A 22,028-nucleotide genomic window follows, 5' to 3' on the forward strand; every position below is an offset into this window, starting at 1 on the left:
ATTAATGTAAGGGCCCTCATTGTAAAAATCACCTTTTCTATATTCAGAATTTTTTTGTAATGTGATCAAACATATTTAGTTACAACTGTTAGCTTCATCTCAATTGTTTCAGTTTTTAAATATTATAATATTAAATATTTTGAAAATACTGAAAAGTAAAAAGAATAAATAAACATTTGTGTTCACACCACTAAGATCCAACAAATGGTAATATTTCGCCATGCTTTGGACATTTCAATTTTTCTTAAAACATGAAGAATTACAAATACAAGCGAAGCTTCCCTGATTCTAGTTCCCTTCTTCCTCTCTATACATAAACATTATCCCGAAATTTGTATGTTACACTGTTACATTTGTGTTCTAATATTTGTTCTATATATATATGTATGCAAATTAAATAAAGTTGAGATGCCAGTACATCTTTGGTACATAGCGGATGAAGGAATTTTAAGGTTTAGAGAAACAAGAATTTGGGGTGAATTTATCATGCGTTTGGAGTGAATTTATCATGTGTCTGGAGTGAATTTATCATGTGTCTGGAGTAAATTTATCATGTAAGTGATGAAAAAAAGCAAATTGTTTTCCTACTCTCACACACTGCAGAACACTTCACCTCTGGTTCCCATATTTTATGGAAACTTCTCCCCACACACAACAAAGCAGTTCTCTAGTGGACACCAACTGGGCATTCTACCATTTAAATTCTGATGCTATCTACCTGGAGTTAGCATCAGATCCCACAGGTTAAAGTCTCAGTCCCACAAGACTGTCCCCACTTCAGATGCCAATCAGAAACCGCAGGGTATGATTTATGCTTCTGCCCACCTATAGTTGGCTACAAATTGGGCGTTCCCAAAACTGCCTCCCTGGGTTTAATTAATTTGCTAGAATGGCACACAGAACTCAGGGTGAAACACTTTATTTACACTTATCTATTCATTATTAAGGATATTACAAAGGATACAGACGAACGGCCAGATGGAAGACGCATTAAGCAAGGTATGGGGAAGGGACACAGAGTTTCCATGCCCTCTCTGGGGAGCACCCTCCAGGGACCTCCACATGTTACCAATCCAGAAGCTCTTTGAACAAATAGAGGCTTTAATGTAGACAGGATTGATTAAATCATTGGCCATTGGTGATTATCTCAACCTTCATCCCTGCTCCCCTGCCTGGAGGTTGGGAGTAGATGAGACTGAAAATTCGAACACTCTGATCACAGGGTTGGTTCCCCTGGCAACCAGGCCCCACCCTAAAGCTATCCAGGAGCTCCCAGCTATCACTCCAATCTTGGGAAATCCCAAAATCCCAAGGGTTTTACTAGGTGTGTGCCAGGAACCATGATCAAAGACCAAATATTAGAACAAAATATTCTCCTAGTGCCCCGTTTACAAAGGTTATAGGAACTCTGTCTCAGGATCCGAGATAGAAACCAATTTAAATATTTCTTATTATGGTTAACCACTCACCCACCCACTAACTCTGTTCCAAAAGAATCCCCAGGGAATACTACAATACTACCTCTACCAATGCATTAAGAAATATATTGGTAAGTAAAGAACCAACATCCTGGAAAAGTTCAGTGGCTTCAAATCAGTGATGGTGTTTGAAAATGATCCCCTTGACATGGCCTCTCTGATTCCCAATCTTAAGGGACAGTTGGTAATTGCCAAAATGGGCAACAAGACTAGAGTACCAGCCAAAACCTTTTTATCCACAGACATCACTGAGAGCAGCTAATTGATTATGGTATTGCTAGAACAAATATAGATATCTGTACCATCTATAACATATAAAAAAATTATAACTTTCATTTTTGTTAACAGAGTCTTAACTCCAAGCAAGACAATGGAGAATCACAACTTCTCACTAAATTCCCAGACTTGAGTCATTTCACAGACATAAGTCCCTTCAATAAAAGGAGGACCAGATACCATCAAGACTTCCCACTGTTACACTAACACAAGAAGTTTGTATAAAATTTCTCTCTTGAGTTCCTTCTAAGGCACAGAGCAAGGACCTCACTTAGGTGCCTTCCAGGCCTCTCCCAAGAATGGAAATAAAGGAAAATCTTGAGTTGCTTTGAGAGAAATTTTAGGCACCTAGCGAGCTCTGAGAAGTAAATGAGCAACTTGATAAACAAAAAGGTAATAGTAGCTGTAAACAATAGCCAAGGAAGTTAGAGTCACAAGATGTTTGGTTCCCTGAAGAAACTAAGAATAACATGTTCACATATGTCCTGAGTTGTGTTTCAGAAACCTGGGCCCACACTAAATGGATCCATTGGTACGTAGACCTCAGATAAGAAGGAATTGCGGACTGAACTCCAACTGCTCTTCTTTCTAAGGTTCTTCCTAAGGGGCTTGGAGGTAGTCACACCCATGAGCCATACCTAACGTATCTTTCTGCTGATCCCAAATTTTTAAACAAAGCTTTTCTTCCTTAACTCGTTGCAAATCAGAAAATCTTTCAATCTATCTACGACCTGGAAGCACCTGCTTCAAGATATCCCACCTTTTTAGTCCCAACCACTGTATAACTTACATGTATTGATTTTGAATTTTGCCTGTAACTTTAGCTTTCCTGAAATTGACCGCTGCCTTTAAAAACCTGTGCTTGCAAGCCATCGGTGAAGTCAGGTATTAAGCAGGAGCTGCCAGATTGCCCTTGCTTGGTGCCCTGCAAATAAATGCCCTCCTTTCACCTGCTACAAACTTCAGTGTGTATATTTGGCCTTATGCAAGTGCTGAGTAAGTGAACCCCAGTTCAGTTTGGTAACAGTAGTGTGACTGTACACTGGAAAAAGAGAAATACTCAGATTCTTCAGAGATTATTGCACTTGTTCAGAGCTTACAAATTCCCACAGATCCTATATGTCAGTGTGGTCCAGTATTCAGGGTGGGGGCTTACGGAGGCCAATGACCTACATTAAATAAAGTTGAGAAGGCAGAAATTCTTTGTTGCAATGCAGAAGAAGGAATACAACAATCAGAATCCATCTCACAGTTGAATGAGTGGCTCTGTGAACCCCCTCGTGCTTAGCTAACTATTCAGTTTCTGAATGCAAACTGTACATTCAACAATAGGAAGTATACCTACTTCAGCTCCTTGTTTTATGAAGTAAGGGCTATAAGGTAGGAAGATCAGATGAAAGTGGCTGGAATAGCCCCTTTTTTGAAAATAGAAAGTCACAAAAAATATTCCAGAGATTACCGCCACGATCAAATTTGAAAGACTAAGGGGTAAAGATTTCTGCCGCCTCCTTGTTTAATTCACCTATGTGGCCCATGGAAAAAAACAGATGGCTTTTACAGAATTATGTGCAATATCATAAATGTGATCAGGTAGTGTTGCTACTTGCATGGTTGCTCAAGATGTGATTTCTTACTGGAAACCTAGTATGCCATTATTAAATCTGGCAAATGCTTTTTCTCTAGACTATTACTTGAGACCATAGAAGCAATTTGCTTCATGTGGCAGAAACGGTACTGTGAATTCCTTATATTAACGCAGGAGCTTTGGCAGCTCTCTGGCTCTTTGTCATAACCAAGTTCCAAAGATCTGGATCGCCTTATCCCACTGAACATTATGTTTGTCCAGGATTTTGGTAACATTCTTCTAATTGCACCTGGAATTAAATGTGTAGAAATACCAGCCAGGTGTGGTGGCTCACACCTGTAATCCCAGCACTTTGGGAGGCTGAGGAGGGTGGGATTACCTCAGGTCAGGAGTTCCAGACAAGGCTGGCCAACAAGGTGAAACCCCCGCCTCTACTAAAAATGAAAAAAAAAAAAAAAAAAATTGGCCACGTGTGGTGGCACACACCTGTAATCCCAGCTACTTGGGAGGCTGAGGCAGGAGAATTGCCTGAGCCTGGAAGTCGGAGGTTGCAGTGAGCCAAGATCGTGCCAGTGCACTCCAGCCTGACTGACAGAGTAAGACTCTGTCTCAAAAAAAAAAAAAGAAAGAAAGAAAGAAAGAAAGAAAGAAATACCATTACACTAAAACTGAATTTGTACAAATCATCATTCACCTTAACAAATATTACACCTTCTTCTCAGTGTGCAGTTTCCCTTTCTCTGTTTTGTCCCTTTACCTGAAAAATCCCTCTCTTGCCTCACAGTTTTACCTCATTTGGCTTCTATTAAAGGATGTGCTCATTTTTCTTTCTTAATTTTCTGATCTTTTTTCTGTGACTTTTACTGGTTCTATTTCTTCTCCATTGCCCCTCCCACCGACACACATCACCAATGTCAGCCATTGCTCATATTCTCTTTACATGATACATATTTTTGTCTAGAATTTATGAGGAAAGTGGACTCCAGTCTAGGAATTTTGAGGAGAAAGAGATTTAATACAGGAAGTTAGAAATGTACACATTAGGCCGGGCACAGTGGCTCATACCTGTAATCCCAGCACTTTGGGAGCCTGAGGCGGGTGGATCACGAGGTCAGGAGTTCTAGACCAGCCTGGCCAAACATAGTGAAACCCTGTCTCTACTAAAAATACAAAAATTATCTGGGCATGGTGGCGTATACCTGTAGTCCTAGCTACTTGGGAGGCTGAGGCAGGAGAATCGCTTGAACCTGGGAGATGGTGGTTGCAGTGAGCCAAGATTGCACCATTGCACTCCAGCCTGGGCAACAGAGTGAGATTCCATCTCAAAAAAAAAAAAAGAAAAAAAAGAAAAATAAAGAAAAAAAGGTACACATTTGTAAGGCTGGAGGAAACCCAAATTATTCCAGAAAGTGGCTGGAAATCTAACAATGAGAGTCCACAGGGGTGAGGTAAGGCCACCAATGAGAAGTCAGACAACAGTTGCCAAGGGATGTAAGGACTGCACCCTCTGAACATCATGAAACTGCCTCACCTTGAAATAATCTACCCCGAATCTATGCAAGAAAGAAATTCTGAGGAATTCATTCCAGGCTTCTTTCTTATGAGACAAAGGAGAAGGAGGAAACAGACAGGAGCACTGCTGAGTTGACAAAAGACAACCCAGTTGTTTTCAAGGATGTAAACCCACCATCCTAGAAACATTCATCCCTAATCTGAGCCTTAAATTAAAAAAACAAAAACAAAAACAAAACAAAACAAAAAAACTGTATCATTCTGATTTTGCCAAGATAATCTCAAACTTGAATCCGAACCAAAATCTTTACAATAGTCTGTCTCCCACTTTTCTCTTCTGACACTGGGATTGTATCCTCCAGAGTCTTTGACTTTTAAATCAGGAGGTCAAACTTTATTTCTTCTTTTTCATAATCTGTGAATCTCATTGTTTTCCACTTTCCATAGTTGATTTCTTTCTTCTCAACCATGCTGCAAGCATAATACTTCAAGTTATAATTACCCATTTCCTATATTTCTATATTCAGATCTCCATGGCTTTGCAGTATATTTGTCAGCCTTTCTGCATGCTATGCAAGTCTAGATTCAAAAATATGGCTCTGCTGATAAAAAACCCTTGTGTAGTTCTCCATGTCCTCAGAATAAAGTCCAAAATTCCCATAAGGCCCTCTGTTCTGCTCCAAATTACCCATGTGTTGTTATCCCTGACAGTCATAATGGGCTTCTCCCTGCAGAGAACACACTGTACTAATGTCCATCTCTTTGATTTATTTATAATTACCATGAACTACAATGCCCTTATCATCTTTTCTCATCAAAATCTGCCCCATCTCAAGTGTGATCTTCCTGTGATCTGCCAGAACTTCAGCCTGCTTTGATGCTTTGCTTTCTCTGAAATCCCAAATCTGTCAACACATACTTTTGCATTTATCCTTATACTATTGTCCAGTGTTGTTCAATTTAATTCACTCATTAATGATTATCATCACTGTGCCAGAAACTGTACTGGGCACTACTTAAATACTCCACGTTCATTTGCTTGGTCTCTCCAACTAAACTGTCACTTCCTTGAGGCCAGGATTATATTTTACATGTTTCTTCTGATCTGTATGTTGTCCAGCCCAACTTATTCTACATACAAGATGTTCAACAGATCTTATTAAATTGGTCTCAAATTTGGCAAGAGAAAATAAGAAGATGAATTTATTGAATTAAAAGGGGAAAATAGAATGGAATTAGGAATCATCATCAGACCTCTCATTGTCAGATTGGTTCATATTAAACCTCAAGCAGAATAATAGCACAGTCTTCACCACAGTAATTTTCTTCAAATTTTGCCCAAACATAATTTTCCAGAAAGAAAGAGATTTTTAAGTTATGCATGTGTGGACAACTTAACAACACAGGGCAGTTAAATTCTCACATGCTTAGTTCATAATATATAAAAGGTAATAGCCCAAAGCTTAATTTTGAATTCTGAAAAACGCATCTATTATTTTTCCTTTAACTGTTCTACCTAAAGGACCCTGCCCTTTGACAAGCGTGTGAACAATGAATTATAAAACAGAGAGAACTTTCTCCTGTCCCGGTAAGTAATAAATGCTTTCTATCTTTCCTAGTAGATCAATCAAATATCATTATGTATTGGCCTACTTTGTTAAATCTTCTTTTAATAATAATAAGGTCTTCCATTTTTTAAAGCTTTATTGACATACAAAATGCACAAATTTAATGTCTATAATTTGATAAGTTGTGACATATGTATACACCCATGAAACCACTACTACAATCAAAATAGTGAATATAAACATCAACCCCCAAATCCTCCCGGAGCCAACCACTGATCTGTTTTAGTTACTATAGATAAATTTGAATTTTCTAGAGTTTTACATAAATAGAATCATGCAGTATGTACTATTTATTGGTTAGCTACTTTCACTCTGTATAATTCTTTTTATTTTTCCCACATTATGGTATATAACAATGGGTCATTCCCTTTTGTTGCTAAACTCTTTTCAATCAGCATTATACTTTGAAATTTATCCATGTTGTTGCATATATCAGTAGTCTACTCCCTTTTAGTATTGAGTAATATTCTATTATATAAATATTACACAATTTCTTTATCCATTCATTTGTTCATGGCGTTTAGGTTGTTGCCAATTTTTTTGGCTATTGCTAATAAAATTGTCATAAACATTATGTGTAAGCCATTTATGGAAATACACCTTGTTTTCTCTTGGATAAATACTTAGGCTGAGTAATATTTTAGGCATATATTAAACAATTTAAGAAATTGTCAAACTGTTTTTAAAGTGGCTTGGCCATTTTATGTTCATAGCAATAGTACATGAGAATTCAGTTTCTTCACAACTTCACTAACACTTGGTATTGTCAGACTTTTAAATTTTAGCCTTTCTAGTAAGTGTATAGTGGTATATTGTGATTTTAACTTAAATTTACCTAATAAATAATGATGCTGAGCATTTTTATAGGTCTATTTTCCATTCGTGTATCTTCATTGTGAATTGTCTCTTCAAATATTTTACCTATTTTAATTGGAATTTGTTTTGGTATTATTGAAGTTGGAGAGTTCTTCATATATTCTGGATATGATTTGTAATCAGATCTTTTTCAGATATGTGTCTTGTAAATATTTTCTTCTAGTCAATGACTTTTAAGATTTTCTCCATGGAATCTTTTAATGAGCACTGTTTTTAAAATTTTGATAAACTATTTACCAATTTCTTATTTTATGGACTGTGCTTTAGTATCATGTTTAAGAAACCTTTGCCTAAGCTGAGGTCAAAAAGATTTTCTAATACATTTTCTTCTAAAATAATTATTGTTTTAGTTCTACATTTGTGTATGTGATTTGTTTCAATTACTTTTGTTCATGTTGTAATGTACAGATTACAGTCCTTTTTAAAAAAACATTTTTTATATGTGGATTTCTAATAGTTCTGGCACTATTTGTTGAAAAGATTATTCTTTAACCAAAGAACTGTGTTTGTATAGTTGTCAGAAATCAGTTGTCCATGTATGTAAGAGTTTATTTTTGTACCCCCTATACTGTTTCATTTATCTATCTTGACACCAGTACCAGCATCACGTTCTTGATAGCATCACAAGTTTTGAAATTCATTAGTATTATCCCTTTATTTTTTTAATTTTTCAACTTCTTTATTTATTTTACTGTCTTAGGTCTTTGACATTTTCATATGAATTTTGGAATTAGCTTGTCAATTTCTACAAAAACACATGCAGAGATTTTGATTGGGATTACTTTGAACCTAAAGATCAATTTGGGGCAAATTATAATCTTAACAATATTAAGTGTTTTGGTTCATGGACATACTGTATATGTCCATTTACTTAGGTCTTCCTTAATTTCTGTCAACAGTGTTTTATAGCTTTCCAAGTGCAGTATCCTGCACATCTTTTTTTTAACCCAGAAATACCTCATTTTATTTTATATTTTTGATATTAGTCTAAATGGTATTATTTTATGTAATTTCAATTTATGGTTGTTTATTGATAGTGTATAAAATCATATTTTGGCATATTGGCTTTGCATTTTTGTACCTTGCTAAAAATCACTTATTAGTTCTAGTAGTGCTTTTGCGTTTTCCTTTGGATTTTCTACATAGGGGATCATGTTGTCTGAAAAAACAGAGTTTGGATGGCCTTAATTTCCTTTTCTTGCCTTATGTAATAAGAAAATAGTCCTATATATTTACACATCTAGTTACCATTTCCACTTCTTTTCATCCCATTTTGTAAATCCATATTTCCAACTGCCATCATTTTCCATAGATTTCTATTAATATTTCTTATAGTATGATCTGCAGGTGATTTTCTTTTAGTTTTTGTGTGTCTGAAAAGCTTTTTTTTAAAATTATTTTTATTTAAAATATATTTTCACACAGTAGAGAATTCTAGGTTGATCTTTTTTTTCTTTCAATGTAAGATGTTATCCTGCATACTGTTTTTGTCAAGAAATTGGCTGTCACCCCACGTTTGTTCCTCTGCATATCACATGACTTTTTTCTCTGAAGGCGTTAAAGATTTTCTATGTATCACTGGTTTTGAGCAAACTGATTATATTTTGCCTTGGTGTACTGTGACTTTTTGTATTCTTGGATCTTTTAATATCAATTTTGAAATGTTTTCTAGCATTCTTTCTTTAATCTTTGCTATGCTCCTCTCCCTTGAAGACTCCAATTACTTCTATATTAGACCACTTGAGGTTGTCATAGCTCAATGATTCTCTTTTCACTGTTTTCCTTTTTCTCTCTCTCTTTTCTTTTGTATAATTTATGTTGCTATGTCGTAAAGTTTCTTAATCTTTCATTCTGCAGTGGCTAATCTGCTTTTAATTCTATCCAGCATATTTTAATGCCACACATTGTAGTTTCCATTTTTAAAAGTCTGAGTATTTAAAAAATTATCTTTCCCATTTCTACTTAATACTTTGAACACATAGAAAACCTCTATGATTACTCTTTTTAATGTTCGTGTCTGCAAATTTTAACTTTTGTGTCAGTTATGGGTCTATTTCGATTGATTATTTTCTTCTCATTATGGATCACATTTTCCTAATTTTTGGAAGGTCTGATAATCTTTGATTGGATGTCAAAAGTGAATTTTTTCCTTCTTGGGTGCTGATCACATTTTCCTAATTTTTGGAAGGTCTGATAATCTTTGATTGGATGTCAAACATGAATTTTTTCTTTGTTGGGTGCTGAATATATATGTATTTCTATAAATATTCTTGAGCTTTTTTCTGAATACAGTTAAATTATGTGGAAACAAAATCTAAGTTCTTGTTTTCATAATTTGTTAGATGCCAGTAACATTTATTCTAAGGTTAATTATTTCCCATTACTGAGATGGGACTTTTCTGAGTACTCCACCCAGTGCCTTGTGAATTACGACATTTTCCAGTGTGGCTAGTGAGAATAGGCACTATTCCCAGCCCTCTGTGGTACCAGTAGTTCTTTCTCTAATCCTCTTGGATGTGCTAATCAGTACCCTGCGAATACTCAAAGAGGAAACTCCACATCTGTGGAGTGCTTTATTTATGCATGCTGTTCTTTATTTATGCACCTGGGCTGTACCTAGGTTCTCCCTCCCTTCACCACATCCTGGAAACTCTCTCAAAGCAACAATTTGGGAAAGCAATAAGACTCATCTCATTTGTTACTAGTTAATTAATTAAAAGTCACTGTCCTTTATTCCCTGATGGCCGATGCTTTAAAAATTATTGTTTCAAGTATGTTAATGTTTGTTCTTTGTTTGTTTGTTTATTTCAAGCAGGAGGGTAAATCTGTTCCTTGTTATTTTATCTTGGTTGTAAGTAGAAGTCCTATTTTGCTTCTCTTAATGTTGATGGAGATAAATAGATTTAAGATATTTTTTATCTTAGAGAATTAAAGATGAGATATATATACTTGCCAAATTCTTAGAATAAAATAAAATAAAAAAATAAACATATGACAGGATTCTAGATTGTCCTCAATATAATATTTTTCAAAAATAAATGTGTTCAGACACAAAACAAATGAATATAACTGTTGAATATACACACAAAAATTCATAAATACTAGTTAGCAAAAGGCAGAAATATATTAAAATAACAATACGTCATAACCATAAAATTAAGAATTATTTTGGACATCAGTTAACATTGTAGGTCTCTTATAAAATATTTGAGTACAGACTTGGAATTTTAACAAAACTTGTTCAAATCCCAACAATATCACTTACTTGCTATGTAATTTGGGGCATGTTTCTTATCTCTGTTCATAGGCACTTTATCTTGGCTAAAAAATTGACCTCATTAAGATTATAAGAAGAGTAAATAAAGCACTGTTTGGTGCACTTGAACAGAAGTTTTGGAATGCCACTTTTTTTTTAAGTTACTTTCTAGAATTGTGTAGAAATTGCAAAGTTAGTGGTGATCTGCTCCAATTTCTCGCTCTCCAGGGATTTTTTTTTCAGAGATGTGCACTCAACTTTTACTTTCTACACTACCAGTCAAAGAAATTTGTATATTTAAAAGCTAAAGGATTTAGGGTTAGGTGTGAAAGCGTTTTATAAATCTAGGACACTATTATAGTGTTAGACTAAAAGTACAATCTGATAGTTCACTCAGACATTTATGAGAATTGACTAAGCTTTAAATGCATTCTGCAGATGCAATCTACAACTGTTTACAGCTAAATGAGTACTTAGCCCATGCTAACCCAGTGTCCTCTGTCCCAGTCAAGAAGAACAGATGGCCTCCTTTACAGCTGTTTCTCCTTGTTGGAATCATTTTAGGCAATGGCTTTTACTTCATTTAACTGTCTCATAATTCATGCATATATTAATTTATACACACAATGAATAGATATGCAACTGATACATAAGACGTATTGCCTAGGCCTATGCAAAATGCTGAGTGGGAAAAAATAGCATGATGTTTGTTCCGAAGAAAGACCAGACAGACAAGCAAAGAAAAAAAAAAAAAAAAAAAGGCTGGGCCCCAGTGGCTCACGCCTGTACTCAAGTACTTTGGGAGAAGGAAGTGGGTGGATTGCTGGAGCTCAGGAGTTCAAGACCAGCCTGGGCAACATGGTAAGCCCCTGTGTAGCCTGGCATGGTGGCTCATGCCTGTAATCCCAGCACTTTGGAAAGCTGGGGCAGGAGGATTGCTTGGGCTCAAGAGTTTGAGACCAGCCTGGGCAACGTGGTGAAACCCTGTCTCTACCAAAAATATAAAAAATTTGCTGATGTGCTGGCACACGCCTAAGGTCCCAGCTACTCAGGAGGCTGAGGTGGGAGGATCGCTTGAGCCCTGGGGGGAGCAGAGGCTGCAGTGAGCCAAGATCATGCCAGTGCACTCCAGCCTGGGTGACAGAGTGAGACCCTGTCTCAGAAAAAAAAAAAAAATATATATATATATATATGTATATACATATACATGTATATAAATATATATATATATTTCATGCGCGTCCATGTGAAGAGACCACCAAACAGGCTTTGTGTGAGCAACAAGGCTGTTTATTTCACCTGGGTGCAGGCAGGCTGAGTCCGAAAAGAGAGTCAGCGAAGGGAGATAGGGGTGGGGCCGTTTTATAGGATTTGGGTAGGTAAAGGAGAAAGGGGGGTTGTTCTCTTGCGGGCAGGAATGGGTGTCACAAGGTGCTCAGTGAGGGAGCTTTTGAGCCAGGATGAGCCAGGAGAAGGAATTTCACAAGATAATGTCATCAGTTAAGGCAGGAACAGGCCATTTTCACTTCTTTTGTGGTGGAATGTCAGCAGTTAAGGCAGGAACCGGCCATCTGGATGTGTACATGCAGGTCACAGGGGATATGACTGCTTAGCTTGGGCTCAAAGGCCTGACATTCCTGTCTTCTTATATTAATAAGAAAAATAAAACAAAATAGTGGTAAAGTGTTGGGATGGCAAAAATTTTTGGGGGTGGTATGGAGAGATAATGGGCGATGTTTCTCAGGGCTGCTTTGAGCAGGATTAGGGGCAGCATGGGAACCTAGAGTGGGAGAGATTAAGCTGAGGGAAGATTTTGTGGTAAGGGGTGATATTGTGGGACTGTTAGAAGAAACATTTGTCATTTAGAATTATTGGTGATGGCCTGGATACGGTTCTGTATGAATTGAAAAACTAAACGGAATAAGAGAAGGAGAAAAACAGGTATTAAAAGTCTAAGAATTGGGAGGACCCAGGACATCTGATTAGAGAGTGCCTAAGGAGATTCAGCATAGTCCTGCCAGCAAAGATTATTTATTTACTTTAAGAGTTAAGAGTGGCAGTTTGGGGATAGCACCAGGAGATATCAGCCGTGATGGCTTGGAGAAACAGTGTAAACTGGCAGTGTGAACAAGAGCAGGGCATGTATGAGTAGTTGAGAACGGTGAATAGGAGTATGACTAGACAGAAGATAGTAGGGATGACAAGTTTTTTGGGGCACAGTCCAAGTTGGTCTGGTGAGACTGGGGCTTAATAAAAAGGAGCGTCCATACAGGAGCTCAAATGGGCTGTACCTTGTAGCATTTCAAAGACGGGCCTGAATTCTGAGAAGAGAAAGTGGTAAAAGTATTGTCTAGTCCTTTTTAAATTGGTGGCTGAGCTTGGTGTTTTTAAAAGACCATTAGTCCGTTCTACCTTTTCTGAAGACTGAGGACCGTAAGGGATATAAAGGTTTCACTGAATACCAAGAGCCTGAAAAAATGCTTGACTGATTTGACTAATAAAGGCCGGTCTGCTATTCGGACTGTATAGAGGTGGGAAGGCCAAACCGAGCAATTATGTCTAACAGAAGGGAAGAAATAACCACGGTGGCCTTCTTAGACACTCTAGGAAAGGCCTCTACCCATCTAGTGAAAGTGTCTACCTAGACTAAGATGTATTTTAGTTATCTGACCCGGGGCATGTGAGTAAAGTCAATTTGCCAGTCCTGGGCAGGGGCAAATCCCCGAGCTGGATGTGTAGGAAAGGGAGAAGGTCTGAACAATCCCTGAGGGGTAGTAGAATAGCAAATGGAACACTGAGAAGTGATTTCTTTGAGGACAGATTTCCAGGATGGAAAGGAAATGAGAGGTTCTAAGAGACAGGCTAGCGGCTTGTAACCTACATGGAAGAGGTTATGAAATGACGACAGAATAGAATGGGCCTGTGAGGCTGGAAGGAGATATTTTCCTTGGTCTAAGAATCATTTGCCTTGTGTGGGAAGAGATTGACAGGTGGAAGTTTCAGCGGGGGAGTAGGTGGGAGTGACTGATGTGAAGGAGAAAAACTGGCCGTGAGGGACAGAAGTTGGAAAGCTAGCTGCTTGTCTAGCCACCTTATCAGCATAAGCGTTGCCTAGAGCAATGGGATCTGATGCCTTTTGATGGCCTTTGCAGTGAATGACTCCAGCTTCCTTTGGAAGTAAAGCGGCCTTGAGCAGAGTTTTTATTAAAGAGGCATTAATAATGGAGGACCCTTGCATAGTAAGGAAACCTCTTTCAGCTTATATAACAGCATGGTGGTGCAGAATATGAAAGGTATATTTAGAGGCAGTATAAATATTGACACGTAGTCCTTTTGCAAGAGTGAGGGCCTGAGTTAAGGCAACTAGTTCGGCTTGCTGAGAGGTAGTGGAGGGGGCAGAGCGATAGCCTCAATGACAGATGTGGAAGATACTATAGCATAGCCTGCCTTTGCTGGTGAGTGGCAATTAGGCCAGGTGGAACTGCCATCAATAAACTAAATGTGATCAGGGTGAGGAACAGGAAAGAAGGAAATATGGGGAAATGGGGTGAATGTCAGGTGGATCAGAGATACAGTCATGAGGGTCAGGTGTGATATCCGGAATAATGTGGGAGGCCGGACTGAAGTCCGTGCGAGGAACAATGGTAATTGTGGGAGACCCAACAAAGAGTGAGTATAGCTGAAGGAGCCAGGAAGCAGAAAGTATATGCATCAGGTATGAGGAAGAAAATAGATTTTGGAAGTTATGAGAACTGTAGAGAGTGAGTTGAGCATAGTTTGTGATTTTTAGAGCCTCTAAAAGTATTAAAGCAGCGGCAGCCGCTGCACGAAGACATGAAGGCTAGGCTAAAACTGTAAGGTCAAGTTGTTTGGACAGAAACACTACAGGGTGCGGTACTGGCTCTTGTGTAAGAATTCTGACCACACTAACTATGCCTAGGAAGGAAAGGAGTTGTTTTGTAGAAGGGATTGAGGTTTGGGAGATTAGTGGGACACGAGCAGCAGGGAGAGCACATGTGTTTTTACGAGAATTATGCCGAGATAGGTAACAGATGAGGCAGAAATTTGGGCTTGACTGAAGTAATGGGGACTGTCTGTGAAGCTTTGCAGCAGTACAGCCTAGGTAATTTGCTGAGCCTGATGGGTGTCAGGGTCAGTCCAAGTGAAAGCAAAGAGAGTCTGGGATGAAGGGTGCAAAGGAATAGTAAAGAAAGCATGTTTGAGATCCAAACAGAATAATGGATTGTGGAGGGAGGTATTGAGGATAGGAGAGTATATGGGTTTGGCACCATGGGGTGGATAGGCAACACAATTTGGTTGATAAGGCGCAGATCCTGAACTAACCTGTAAGTCTTGTCTAGTTTTAGGACAGGTAAAATAGGGGAAATGTAAGGAGAGTTTATAGGCTTTAAAAGGCCATGCTGTAACAGGCGAGTGATAACAGACTTTAATCCTTTTAAAGCGTGCTGTGGGATGGGATATTGGCATTGAGCGAGATAAGGGTGATTAGGTTTTAATGGGATGGTAAGGGGTGCATAATCGGTCGCTAAGGAGGGGGTAGAGGTGTCTTACACTGGTGGGTTAAGGTGGGGAGATACAAGGGGAGGATGTGAAGGAGGCTTTGAACTGGGGGAAGAGGTGGCAATGAGGTGTGGCTGTAGCCTTGGGATAGTCAGGGAAGCAGATAATTTAGTTAAAGTGTCTCGGCCTAATAAGGGAACTGGGCAGGTGGGGATAACTAAAAAGGAGTGCTTAAAAGAGTATTGTCTGAGTTGGCACCAGAGTTGGGGAGCTTTAAGAGGTTTAGAAGCCTGGCTGTCAGTACCTACAACAGTTATGGAGGCAAGGGAAACAGGCCCTTGAAAAGAACGTAATGTGGAGTGGGTAGCTTCCGTATTGATTAAGAAGGGGATGGACTTACCTTCTACTGTGAGAGTTACCTGAAGCTCGGTGTCCGTGAGGGTTTAGGGTGCTTCCGAGGTGATCGGGCAGTGTCAGTCTTCAGCCGCTAAGCCAAGAAGATCTGGGAAGGAGTCAGACAACCTTGGGCCAGAGTTCCAGGGGCTCTGGGAGTGGCTGCTAGGTGAGTTGAACAGTCCAATTTTCAGTGGGGTCCTATACAGGTGGGATGCGGCTTAGGAGGAATCCCAGGCTACGGGCATTCCTTGGCCCGGTGGCCAGATTTCCGGCACTTGTAGCAAGCTCCTGGGAGAGGAGGTTCTGGAGGAACACCTGGCTGCTGCAGTTCAGGCATTTAGAAGTTCTTGTGTGTGGGAGATGTGGCTGGGGTTTGTCTCACAGTGGAGGCAAGGAATTGCAACTTTTTTCTATTATTGTACACCTTGAAGGCGAGGTTAATTAAGTCCTGTTTTGGGGTTTGAGGGTCAGAATTTAATTTTTGGAGCTTTATTTAAAGTCGGGAGTGGCTTGGGTAATAAAATGTACATTGAGAATAAGACGGCCTTTTGACCTTTTAGGGTCGAGGGCTGTAAAGCGTCTCAGGGTTGCTGCCAAACGAGCCATGAACTGGGTTGGGTTTTTTCATATTTGATGAAAAAGAGCCTAAACACTAACTGATTTGGGAGAGGTCTGATAAAGAAAAAGGAGCATTAACCTTGACTATGCCTTTAGCCCCAGCCACCTTTTTAAGAGGAAATTGCTGGGCAGGTCAGGGAGGGCTAGTCGAGGAATGAAATTGTAAGCCGGACCGAGTGTGAGGAGGGGAGGTGATAAAAGGATTATAGGGTGGAGGAGCAGAGGCTGAGGAAGAATTGGGACTTAGCTCAGCCTGGGGAGGAGGGGAGAGGTCAGATGGGTCTGTAGAAAAGGAAGATTAGAAAGACAGCTACGCTTGGGGTTGGGACTGAGGGGACAGGTGGGAGGGAAAGAAGGAAGATTTGGGACGAGTTGCATTTGGCACAGAGACTAGGGAGGGACTGAAGTGTAAAAGAATGCCTGGACGTCAGACACCTCAGACCATTTGCCCATTTTACGACAAGAATTATTTAGATCTTGTAGGGTGGAAAAATTGAAAGTGCTGACCACTGTCGAGTTTGTATTGGGGTCAAGCAGCATTGCAGAAGAAAATAAGGCATTTAGGCTTTAGGTCAGGTGTGAGTTGAAGAGGTTTTAGGTTTTTAAGAACACAGGCTAAGGGAGAAGAAGGGAGAATGGAGGGCGGATGCTTGCCCATAGTGAAGGAGGTAAGCCTAGAGAAAAGAGAGAGTAGAGACACAGAGAGAAGGGGTCGGGGGGTTCTTGCCCCCTAGAAAAGCGGAAAAGGGGTTGGGGTGTGGAAATAAGGGGTTGGGGTGTACAGATAAGAGGTTGGGGCACGGAAATAAGGGATCGGGGCACAGAGATAAGAGGTCAGGACTTGGAAATAAGGGATTGGGGGTTTCTTGCCCCCAGAAAAGCAGAGAAGGGGTAGAGACACGGAGAGAAGGGATTGGGGGGTTCTTGCCCCCTAGAAAAGCGGTACTTGCCACTAAGGGTGAAGGAGAAGGGGTTGGGGGGTTCTTGCCCCACAGAAAAGTGGTACTTGCCGCTAAGGGTGAAGGACCAAGGCAGGCGTCCCCGCATGGTCAGACACCTCTGAAACGTGGGTGAATAATCAGGCAGGCGTCCCCGTGTGATTAAACACCAAGGGAAGACTGTCTTCCCGAGTCTGTGACCGGCGCCGGAGTTTTGGGTCCACGGATAAAACACGTCTCCTGTCTCTACCAGAAAAGGAAAGGAACTGAAATTAAGAGAAGGGAGAGATTGAAGGGTGGAGCCAAGATTGAAAGGAGAAAGTGGTTGAGGGATAGTGACAGAGGTTGCAGAAGAGAGTAAGAAGAGGCTGCTTACCCGATTTAAAATTGGTGAGATATTCCTTGGGCTGGTGGGTCTGAGGACCTGAGGTCGTAGGTGGATCTTTTTCATGGAGCAAAGAGCAGGAGGACAGGGAATTGATCTCCCAAGGGAGGTCCCCCGATCCGATTCACGGCACCAAATTTCATGCGTGTCTGTGTGAAGAGACCACCAAATAGGCTTTGTGTGAGCAACAAGACTGTTTATTTCACCTGGGTGCAGGCGGGCTGAGTCCGAAAAGAGAGTCAGCGAAGGGAGATAGCGGTGGGGCCGTTTTATAGGATTTGGGTAGGTAAAGGAAAAAGGGGGTTTTACTCTGGCGGGCAGGAATGGGGGTCACAAGGTGCTCAGTAGGGGAGCTTTTGAGCCAGGACGAGCCAGGAGAAGGAATTTCACAAGATAATGTCATCAGTTAAGGCAGGAACAGGCCATTTTCACTTCTTTTGTGGTGGAATGTCAGCAGTTAAGGCAGGAACCGGCCATCTGGATGTGTACATGCAGTTCACAGGGGATATGATGGCTTAGCTTAGGCTCAGAGGCCTGACTATATATATATATATATAAATTGAAAATACAAACATCAAACTAGATGTCATGGTAACAACGCTGAGCTCCAAGAAGAATGAATTGTTGTGGACTGGAGTAGTCAGGAGAAACTTTATGTAATAGGTGGCTGCTGAGCTGGGACTTCAAAATTGAGTACAAGCTGAAATTGTGGAGATGAGGTTATGCCAGCGAAGAACCATGATGAGAGCAAAATCAAAGAGACACGGGATATATGGCATGTTAGAGGCAATGAGTGGACTAGGATTGGTCCCGCTGGCTGGTTTCTAGTGATATTTGGGAAAGTATTAAGGGAGATGGATTTGGAAAAATAATCAGGTAGTGGAAGACTTTATTCTGCAGGTACTGAGGAGTGTGGCAGAGATTTGCTAGTTGACACCAATACTCATTACCCATTCTTTCTGTGTGGTCATTGAAATTCCTGGTTTAACCGGATGCATGGATGTTCGGAACAAAAAGCATTTACGACCCTTCCTTGTAGCTGTGTGGTGTCAATGGAAGTGGTGTGTGCTTCTGAGTAGGTCCTTAAAGGGAAGAGGTATGCTTCCTTCCCTTTAACTTTCCCTATTGTCTGGCCTATTGTGTGAAATGTGGAAGTAGGCTGCTACTTGGGTCCATGTGAGCAAAGCAAACACCTCAGCGTTGCAGAGTAGCCAGAGAGAAGGATCCCGAGTCCCAGACACCTTCAGGCAGCCATAGTTTGGGTTACTCACATATGCATTTTATGAGCTAAAATTTCACTTCTATTTTGTTTAAGCCACTGTATTTTGAGATCTCTAATGTAGCAGCCAAAATTTTGAATTGAGCTATTGCTTCCTCTTAGTCCTCATGGTAGCCAGGAAAGGCCAGGAAAGGCGTAGGGTGGCCAGTGGCCCCTGAGCTTCACGTATCCTAATGTCTCTTATAAATAACATATACATGAATGAGTTGGGAAGCTCTGCCTTTCTTACAACAAGGAAACTCTGGAAGTGTTCGAGTAAGGAAGCAGCAAGATAAGAATAAAGTTTCACAAGAATTAATCTGAGTGATAGTAGATCAGTGTTGCCTGGGGCTAGGAGAGGGGAATGCAGGATTTATCACAGATGGGCAAGAGGAAACTTTTTGACATGATGAAAATGTTCTAGATCTCAATTGTGGTTGTGGCTACATGAGTATATATAGTTGCCAAAACTAATTAACTATATACTTGAAAGGGGTATATTTATTAGGGGTGCGTGTGTGTGTATGTGTGTGTGTATATATATATAGTGTGTTTATATATATATATGTATATAAAATCTCAATAAAGTTGATTAAAGAACTTAATTTGGGCGGGGCACGGTGACTCATGCCTATAATCCCAGCACTTTGGGAGGCTGAGGTGGGCAGATCATGAGGTCAGGAGTTCAAGGCCAGCCTGGTCAACATAGTGAAACCCCATCTCTACTAAAAATACAAAATATTAGCCAGGTGTGGTGATGTACACCTGTAATCCCAGACACTTGGGAGGCTGAAGCAGGAGAATCGCTTGAACCTGGGAGGCAGGGGTTGCAGTGAGCCGAGGTTGCACCACTGACTTCAGCCTGGGTGACAGTGAGAGACTCTGTCTCAAAAAAAACAGAACTTAATTTGCCTGTGTGTGTATGTGTGTGTACAAGATACTTTAGATAATTTATACTTGTTCTTGGGAAATAATAGTAGGAATGAGGTTAGACAAGAGCATCATTTTGATTAGGCCTGGTGATATTGATTTACATGTAGGAGAATTTGGCTTTTCTAGGTAAAGAATCATCTGAGCTTCACCACAGGCTGGTGAAGATACCATGCCGCAAAACGGGGAAAGTGGAAGTTTCCCCATATTAGTGAAAGTGCCACATATTAGCTAAGTAAATTTATTCAGTCTCTTGGAGTCCCTCTTGTTCATCTGTAAAATAAAGTGGGGTGCCTGCAAATTGCAAATGAGTTGTGAAGAACAGAGAAAATAAGTGTAAAGCACCTCCTACATGTGTCTGGTACCTAGTACGCACCCCTGAAAGTATGAGGTAAAGAATGATTGCAATTAACACATAAAAATAGAAAAAGAAAAGCTTTCAAGATCAAGAGGATACCAAAGATTCTCCTATATATGTTTCCAGGATGTGAGGAAATGAGAACTCAGTTCACGGGGGAGACGAATCTGCTTGTAAATCTCAGGATGACAATAGGAAGGGGGTTGGGTGAAGCAACATAGCAGTTGGCAGTGTTTTAAAAAAGGGGCAGCTTCTTTGCCAAAGAAGATTCAGTAGTATAGTGATTTCTCCTTTCTTTACCTCCCTTGACTCATCCACAGGAGTGGGAGTTCAGACAAAAGGAAGCTTCTGTGGCAATCTATTTAAGATTCTCCTCATATAAGATTTGGTTCCCAGCCCATTTTCTGTCAGGCTTCCTGAGATGGGAAAGCAATGCATAAAAATTCTCAGGCTTGACAGTGAATTCTCCTGAGCTCCAGACTGAAATTTACAGCTGCCTGTAGACATCTCCATCTGCATGTCCTGCAGGCATCTCCAACTGTGTGTCTCAGACCAAATTAATTACCCTCTCATACTCGTTCCCCTCCAGTCTTCCATCTAGGTTAATGCCATTGCCAATTTGCCAGGCGCAAAATCCAGAAATTTCAGTTCTTTTACTTCTTGTCCCACACTCCCTGAGGTCTATCTACTGCCAATTTTTGTGGATTCACCCTGTTGTGATCTGTTTTATGCACTCTGTTTTTTGACTTCCATTGTACTGGTGAGGATCCTTCTCTCTCTCCAGGACCACAGCAACAGCAATCTATTCAGTCTCCTGCCAGGCCCTGCAGTGTGTACAACTCTCAAGCACTCCACTTACCTAGACTGTGGCCAATGGTGGCCCACCCACCCAGGAGTTGCAAAACGAGTATAACTGTCTCCTGGTCCCCTCTTTCTCACTTGGCTAATCCAGTTAAATTAATGAAATTTTCATCATTTCTCTTTCTGAAATTGCTTCGGTGACTTTACTTTGAGCCTACAGAACAAAGCACCCAAACTCAAATTTCATTCATTTCCTCTCCCGTGGCATCTCTTCAAGTATTCTATGATCTAACCACATTGAATCCTAAGTCGTAACTCCAAAATAATGTCTACTTTTTAACCTCAAACTCATGGCTCATGGAACGTTTTCCACGAGCCAGCTAGACTCCACTGCTCCTTCTGATCCAGCTTGAAGGCCATCTCCTTGGCATAGCTGCCTTAATTCCTCTCTACTCCATCTCTTATTCTTAAGAAGGGCCCCACTCACTGCATATTCCCTTATTTATTTTTCTTGTGGTTAGCACAAGTGTCTCTAACCCAGATTCTACAGTGTTTAAGGACAGACATCATCTCTTGTTGCCATCTCTGAGTCTCCAGAGCACTTTGAATGGACTGTTAACCAGTCTAAAAATAATCTTCTTAAATTTCTACTTTTAAAAAATGGTGATTTTTTTTTTTTTAACTAAAGAAAGCTTTTAAAAATTCCCAAAGAAACAGTTAACAGTTTTGTTTGCAATGTACCCAAACAGTGAACTCCCTCAGCTCTACTGCATTAAATATACTTTTTTAACTCCCTTGCAGTTTTATTATTCCAGGTGCACTGCTACCATAAGAGGCTTTGTGGGCTACTGCTATAAATGTCATTCATTCCCATTAAGCAAGTGTATTATATATAAAATGATTGTCTAAATTTATGTTGACCATTCTAGAGGGTAGTACATCAGGTAATACATCAAAATATCTGAGGTCTAAAAATGTAGAAAGCAACTTTTATAATTTGAGGACTTTTTATTTTACTGAGCCCAACACATTATATGCTTGCTCTTGCCGTGACTGTAAGACATATCAAAAAAAGAAGCAGCTAAATCTGACCATTATACAAATAATTCAAAAAAACTCATAGATAGCTATCTCAGTTATGTGGGTATTTTAGGTGAAATTACAGGGATTTGGGGTATTGAGGAAGTTATTAAAAGGGATGCTTTTGGCTCT

Source organism: Pongo abelii, chromosome 6, assembly GCF_028885655.2.
Source record: "Pongo abelii isolate AG06213 chromosome 6, NHGRI_mPonAbe1-v2.0_pri, whole genome shotgun sequence".
Classification (NCBI taxonomy): domain Eukaryota; kingdom Metazoa; phylum Chordata; class Mammalia; order Primates; family Hominidae; genus Pongo; species Pongo abelii.